The sequence below is a fragment of the Oncorhynchus clarkii genome, chromosome 15 (genome assembly GCF_045791955.1).
Source record: "Oncorhynchus clarkii lewisi isolate Uvic-CL-2024 chromosome 15, UVic_Ocla_1.0, whole genome shotgun sequence".
Lineage (NCBI taxonomy): Eukaryota > Metazoa > Chordata > Actinopteri > Salmoniformes > Salmonidae > Oncorhynchus > Oncorhynchus clarkii.
Window position 1 is genome coordinate 26,258,961 of NC_092161.1, and position 8,418 is coordinate 26,267,378.

Sequence of the window (8,418 nt, forward strand, 5' to 3'; positions counted from 1 at the left end):
TCTGTTTTAGTCAAATATTGTATCGGTTTGGGCTTCTTGCTGTCAATTTGCAGTCTACAATGTATTTTGAATTATGTTTCGGCCCTCGACCATCCGCTCAAGAAATAATTGGCCCGCGGCTGAATCTAGTTGATGATCCCTGCAGTGGGCTATTTGTTTGCAGGCAAGCTCATGTGTTGTTTCTCTACTTCCTGGTTTTAGTATGATGTAGGTGTGGACCAAGGCAGTCGTAAAGCATTGATGCCTCGGCTATCTCTGGGGGCTGTGCAGAGACAGCCAGGATGACCTGTGAAAATCACTCCTGTACTGACACCCAGCAGTTTCCTGTCTGTTCCAGCTGTAGGAATACTGGGAGACCTTCAGGACTACCTCAGCTATATAGACTACTGGGGCTGGGTCCTCCCTCCACTTGTCATTGTCTTCATCGTGCCCTTCTTCATTGTGTTCTTTCTCTACCTCTCCATCCTCTTCCTGCACGTCTACAAGCATAAGAACAAACTGCAGGACACCTACTCTAATAACCTGTGGAGTGGCGCCAGGAAGACCTTGGCCAAACTTTGGGAGAGCAAGCCACCATATGGCATTGTGAGTTTGCCTTGGCAAGGTTAGAATGAAATGCTGTTATGATGGTCTTGCCAGACAGCTCATGCTCCAAATGCCCAGTGTTAATTTAGTCAACAATAACTATGACTAAAAATATTCGTCAACATCCTATTTTTCATGATGAAAATGAATGAGATAAAAAAAACAATAACAAGTACAAATTACATTTAATTTCAGTAGACAAAAATGTTTCACTTACACATATCAAATCACTGTACACTGAGTGTACAAAACGTTAAGGACACCTGCTCTTTCCATGACGTAGACTGACCAGGTGAATCCAGGTGAAAGCTATGATCCCTTATGGATGTCACTTGTTAAATTCACTTCAATCAGTGTAGATGAGGGGGGGGGGGGACAGGTTTAAGAAGGATTGTTAAGCCTTGAGACAATTGAGACATGGATTGTGTATGTGTGCCATTCAGAGGGTGAATGGGCAAGACAGAGCCTTTGAACGGGGGTATGGTAGTAGGTGCACCAGTTTGAGTGTGTCAAGAACTGCAACGCTGCTAGGTTTTTCACACTCAACAGTTCCTGTGTGTATCAAGAATGGTCCACCGCCCAAAGGACATCCAGCCAAGTTGACACAACTGTGGGAAGCATTGGAGCCAACATGGGCCAGCATCCCTGTGGAATGCTTTCGACACCTTGTAGAGTCCATGCCCGGATAAATTGAAGCTGTTCTCAGGGCAAAAGGGGGGTGCAACTCAATATTAGGAATATGATAATGAATGTATTAAAGTTGAATTTGATCATGAAGGTGGTAACGTAGAATTTATCTGCATATTATCTGAGAAAAAAGTTAACCCCTGGTAAAGGACCCGAATGTATATATTTTTTAACCATATTTGTTTTATTTTCTATGTAGGAAACATTGCCCTCTCTATCTCTGATGACTAGGTACCTCAGACTGACACAAGGGGTCATCAGTGTACTACTTTTAAAGCCCAAGCATGGCTACACAATTATTTTTTATGTCTTTCTCTGGTCTCTAATTTGTCTCAATCTATGCTCAAAATAAGCTATTTTGGTATTTGGTGTACCTAAAAATGTTTTAAGTGTAGCCTTTTAGCCCAGTAGCTCTTAGTAAAATAAAAAAGCATGTTTGTTCACTGGGAAAGATTGGGTTGAGCTGTGTGTGGTCACTGCAGACTGGTTGTTATTTCTTGTGCCCTTGACCAGCAGGTAGTAATCCAAAAATCTTGCTTATGTCTGCACGGTTCTCGGTTAACTATGGAAGGAAGGGGATAGTGGAGAATGACTGGCCACTGAGAGCAGTCACATGATGTTGGTCACTGCTGTGACTCAACTAGGGGTGTGTGTGTGTGTGTGCGTGTGTGTGTGTGAGAGGGAGAGAAAGACAAGGATGTGTTACAAGGATATATGTTGGTATCGGTGAAAAAGTAATATACCTAGTTCTCACCACGTGTGTGATGCGTATCCCATTGCAGTACCAAATAGTTTCAAACTTTTTCCAGCAGGAGGCAATATCAGTCTACTAGACAGAGGCATTCTGCATCTGCTGACAGATTAACACATTTGGGCTAAGCTTTCCTTTAACTCTGGTGGTATGACATTTCTGGGCATATGCACTTATGATTAGGTATTAAATATCCATACACAGAAAATTAATGGTTCATTCAACCTGTGCTGCTTTTCATTAGGGAGTAGGTTTTTTATGCAGGGAAGGTCATGCAACCAGGAAGTACGTAGCCGGGCCATCATCTGATTGTGTGTTAGTAAACATTTCCTTCCCCTGGTTCATCAAGTTAAGTCACTTAAGAGTGTGTGTGTGTGCATGCGTGTATGTGTAGCAGTGTGCACACGTGTGTGTGTGTGTGATGTTATTAGATTTGCCCTAATTAAAACCCAGCAGGGTATCCCATAGGAGAATACTTCTAATTTAAACTCCTTGTTTGGGGTTTCTTATCCTGACTAAAGCATGGCTCCAGCATTGTTCCCCCCCACACACACACTTCCGCTTCCCTGATTAATACAAGCAACAAGCAGACAGAGAAGTGTGGGGTGGTGGTGTGGGGGGGGGGAATGTATACTGAACATCTATCTTGTATGATACTGTATCTTGACATTATGACCTCAATAGGGTGTCTGCCCATATGCCATTCTAAAATAGATGACTAATCTAGAACACAGAACCAAATCGTGTGCTGGCTAATAGAATTCAGATGTACCTGGATTGGAGACACTGGCTATATTGCATGTCATAACCATGCATTGTTGTGTATTTCCTTGGTGACAGTCATCTATTTGTTTGTCCATGCTTGTGTTTATTTTTGATCCTCTGTCTGGATCACTGTGTTTAATATTGCAGACATGTCAATGGTCGCTAAAAGCATCAGCCATAACAGTTTACTTAGCCTATCACTGGCGCCTCCACTACTTCCTAGGAAGAGAAGATGGACAACAGAGGAGCATCAGGATGTACTGTTCTGTCCCTCTAAATAAACAATTACAACATACCATACCGAAAATGAGGACAAATAACTTGTACATATAAACATTACAGTGGAGAACTATTATGAAAATATTTGTTCAGTAACAAAGGGAAAAAAGGCATTGTTCAGTCGGACCAATTTGGAGAGGTGTACTTGGGAATCTCAGAACTACTGGTCTTCAAGAGTTCAGGTGCAGACGGAGTCACATAAGGGACCTTGTGTTCTCCCTCTATAGTCCAGCCTGGGGATGGAAATAGCTATGATATAATTCTCCTTATGACCCTGTAGACTACCGCAACCACTAAACAAGCATGTTATCCCTCACCTCTAGGTGGCAATAGTGCCAAAAGGTAATTTTGAAGGCAAGCGCAGAGGCTTCATTCAAGTCGTTCTGAGGGCATCTTTGATTTTCACATGATATGAGATGTTATGCCCATATTTCTCCTACTCTCCCTTCTCTGGGATAAGCTTCTAGTTTTATCCCACAAAAACTTGAATCTGGTTAAATAAAGTGAATTGTCATTGTTGCACACCATTTTGACCTATTGTAATATATTCTTGTAGTTTTCTGTTATGCGAGGTAAGACAAGCTGAAGAAGATTGGAATAGCTGATTTGATTACACAGTAACACATTGTGACATTGTCTTGCCCTTTAACTTTGATCACTGGCAGAGCTGGCAGCGCCAGAAACCTAAATGTTTACATTGTGACGCAGTGGTTTCAAGGTCACCAGCCCCCACTCCTTACAAGAAGCACCATGACACAGTTGAACAGTGCGGCTTGTACAGTACATTTATATGTACTACATATCTGAGTCTTTTCATAGTGAAACATCTCTCCCTATCACCCCCCTCTCTCTCCTCACTCTTATTCTTTCTCTCTCTCTATCCCCGATTTCTCTCTTTCTCATTGCACCTCTGTTAGTTATTCTGTCCCTCACTCTCAATGTTTATGTCTCAATCTTTTTGTCGTTGACGCTCTCTCCCATGTCTCTCCCCCTTGGTCTTTCAACCTCTCTCACCCCTATTTCAAGTGATTATGTAACATATAAAACGGTCCCATTCAGTTTCTATGTCCATTACCTCTTACCGATCTTATCTCCAACCGTTAATGGCTTTTTCAACTGCTGCACTCTTTTTTCCAGATACCAGATCCCAATCTTTGCCATCTTTTTTTGGGTGCTGTTTTGGACAAGATGACAAGAGTGCTGATTCAGAGTGCAGAATTGTTGATAGAAGATGTATTTATGTTATACCCGTCCCACCGTTAGAGATAGAGGGGCCTTTTTTCTCACCGACATTTGTTTTCTTGCACGGTAACATATACTGAGCTGATGGAGCACTGAGTCAACACAGCCTCATCTGCAGGGTATCCAACCACTGCGTTCATGGCGGTGATGTATATCCGAGCCACAAAAAACACTAAGGTCGTACAGAGGTTGTCCTTCTGTTGTTGCAGCCCTGAGTTAATCATCAAGGGCCTGCATGAAAAATATCTCTTCCTATGGTCCCAGAGAAGCATATAGGAATCACATACACTACATGACCAAAAGTATGTGGACACCTGCTAGTCGAACATCTCATTCCAAAATCATGGGCATTAATAAGGAGTTGGTCCCCCCTTAGCTGCTATTACAACCTCCACTCTTCTGGGAAGGCTTTCCAATAGATGTTGGAGCATTCCTGCAGGGACTTGCTTCCATTCAGCCACAAGAGCATTAGTGAGGTTGGGCACTGATGTTGGGCAATAAGGCCTGGCTCGCAGTCAGCATTCCAATTCATCCCAAATATGTTCGATGGGGTTGAGGTCAGGGCTCTGTGCAGGCCAGTCAAGTTCTTTCACACAAATCTCGACAAACCATTTCTGTATGGACCTCGCTTTGTGCACGGGGAGCATTGTCATGCTGAAACAGGAATGGGGCTTCTCTAAACTGTTGGCACAAAGTTGGAAGCACAAAATTGTCACCACTCCAGCTGACACTTGGCATTGCGCATGGTGATCTTAGGCTTGTGTGCATGCGGCTGCTCGGCCATGGAAACCCAAGTTCTGACGAACAGTTCTTAACTGATGTTGCTTCCAGAGGCAGTTTGGAACTCGGTAGTGAGTGTTGCAACCGAGGTCAGATGGTCCCGTTCTGTGACCTTCTGTGGCCTACCACTTCACGGCTGAACCGTTATTGCTCCTATACGTTTCCACTTCACAAGAACATCACTTGATCAGGGCAGCTCTAGCAGGGCAGAAATGTAACGAACTGACAACATACTTTTGTATATACAGCGACTTCAGAAAGTTTACAGACTCCTTGACTTATTCCACAAATTGATACGTTACAGCCTTACTATAAAATTTATTAAATTAAAGAAAATCCTCAGCAATCTACACACAATACCCCATAAAGACAAAGCGAAAACATGTTTTTAGAAATTTTTGCAAAATAAAAATCTGAAATACCTTATGTACATACTATAAGTACATAAGTAGACCCTTTACTATGAGACTCAAAATTGAGTTCAGGTTCATCCTTTGAGATGTTTCTACAACTTGATTGGAGTCCACCTGTGGTAAATTAAATTGATTGAACATGACTGTCTATATAAGATCCCATGTCAGAGCAAAAACCAAGCCATGAGGTCGAAGGAATTGCCCGTAGAGCTCCGAGACATGATTGTGTCGAGGCACAGATCTGGGGAAGGGTACCAAAACATTTCTGCAGCATTGCAGGTCCCCAAGAACACACTGGCCTCCATCATTCTTAAATGGAAGAAGTTTGGAACCACCAAGACTCTTCCAAGAGCTGGCCGCCTGGACAAACTGAGCAATCAGGGGAGGAGGGTCTTGGTCAGGGTGGTGACCAAGAACCTGATGGTCACTCTGACAGAGCTTTAGAGTTCCTCTGTGGAGATGGGAAAACCTTCCACAAGGACAACCATCTCTGCAGCACTCCACCAATCAAGCCTAGTAGAGTGGCCAGACGGAAGCCACTACTCAGTAAAAGGCACCGAAAGACTCTCAGACCATGAGAAACAAGATTCTCTGGTCTGATGAAATGCTATTGAACTCTTTGGCTTGAATGCCAAGCGTCACGTCTGTAGGAAACCTGGCACCATCCCTACGGTGAAGCATGGTGGTGGCAGCATCATGCTGTGGGGATGTTTTTCACCTTTAGGGACTGGGAGTCTAGTCAGGATCGAGGCAAAGATAAACGCAGAAAAGTACAGAAAGATCCTTGATGAAAACCTGCTCCAGAGCTTTCAAGACCTCAGACTGGGGCAAATGTTCACCTTCCAACAGGACAACGACCCTAAGCACACAGCCAAGACAATGCAGGAGTGGCTTCGGGACAAGTCTCTGAATGTCCTTGAGTGGCCCAGCCAGAGCCTGGACTTAAACCTGATCGAACATTGCTCGAGACACCTGAAAATAGCTGTGCAGCAATGCTCCCCATCCACCCTGACAGAGCTTGAAAGGATCTGCATAGATGAATGGGAGAAATTCCTCAAATACAGGTGTGCCGAGCTTGTAGCGTCATACCCAAGAAAATTCGAGGCTGTAATCACTGCCAAAGATGCTTCAACAAAGTACTGAGTAAAGGATCTGAATACTTATACTACCATTCAAAAGTTTTGGGTCATTTAGAAATCTCCTTGTTTTTTAAATAAAAGCTATTTTTTTGTCCATTAAATAACATGAAATTGATCAGAAATACAGTGTAGACATTGTTAATGTTGTAAATGACTATTGTAGATAAAAACAGCAGTCCAAAACCCTTTTGGAATTATGTTAGCACAGCTGAAAACTTTTGTGCCGATTAAAGAAGCAGTAAAACTGGCCTTTAGACTAGTTGAGTATCTGGAGCATCAGCAAAATGGCCAGAAACAAATAACTATCTTCTGAAACTCGTCAGTCTATTCTTTTTCTGCGAAATTAAGGCTATTTATGTTTTTATTTTTTTTATTTTTTTTATAAATGAGCAAAAAATTATAAAAAACTGTTTTTGCTCCGTCATTAATGGGTATTGTGTGTAGATTGATGAGGGGAAAAAAACGATTTAATAAATTTTAGAATAAGGCTGTAGTGTAACCTAAACATTTTGGGAAAAAGTCAAGCGGTCTGAATACTTTCCCGAAGGCACTTTATAGTGTATTTTGTGTGGGAAAAAAGGTCTGCATTATGTAATAACTATTTCTCTCCCACATGTACAGTTTGGCGTAAATGTACAAGTTGTTTGTTGGCTGTATCTCTTCTTACTATGCGCCCCTGCCGTAACCTTTGCCCTCTCTCTTGTAAAGGCACTCCCGAGTAGTGCAGTGGTCTAAGGCACTGCATCTCAGTGCTGGAGGCGTCACTACAGACACCCTGGTTTGAATCCAGGCTGTATCACAACTGACTGTGATTGGGAGTCCCATAGGGCGGCGGCCATTTGGCCGAGGTTTGGCCTGTGTAGGCGGTCGTTGTAAATAAGAATTTGTTCTTAACTGACTTGCCTAGTTAAATAAAGGTTAAATTAAAAAGGCAATGTTTGCTAGAGGCGAATCCAAACTTCCACTTCAAATTTTCACTTAGTCATGCATTTATGTCAATATTAGACTAACTTGAGACTCGTTTCACCCCTTAGAGAGTGCAGTGTTGTAATTGTGAATCATTGAATCTGAGGAAATGTTACTGAATTTTGTTCACCCATATTTAGGCCCCACTCATACTGTGGGTTATAACTGATGCCTTTTCTACATGATCTACACAGAATGCAAATATTAATTTAACTTCCAGACCAAAATGCATTAAAATTATTCCAGTGTACAATGATTCTTACTGGTCAGAAAGTGAACTTTATATACCAGTATCATAATTGTGTAAGTGGCATATTCTCCATAAAATGACCAGGGATGGGAAAAAATTACAAAATACAATTACAAAATACCATAAAGATCAATGTATCATAAACTACAAAATGCTTATATTTAATTAAAATACATGTATTGTGCATTTTAAACTACAGTTGCAAGTAGCCAGGCAAACAGCACCAACATTCTCAGTAACAGTTTACATAAACTTTATATTTGCTCTGACTGTGATGTTGTTGTTAATCTATTTTAGTTGAATGTACTGACTGTAAGTCACTCTGGAAAAGACTGTCTGCTAAATGACCAAAATGGAAATGTATATGTGAAAATGAACAACTGCAAAGCACACTATTATTATTATTATTGTTCTTGTTTCAGGGCAGCTCTCAGAATAACACTCAGCATGCTTTGCAATTGTTAATTTTGCAGATGCTCCTTTCACACCATATTGCCATCAGACTTCTGATACCAATGCAGTCTGAAAGGGAGCCCAAAAAAGTTAACTGCTACAAATAAA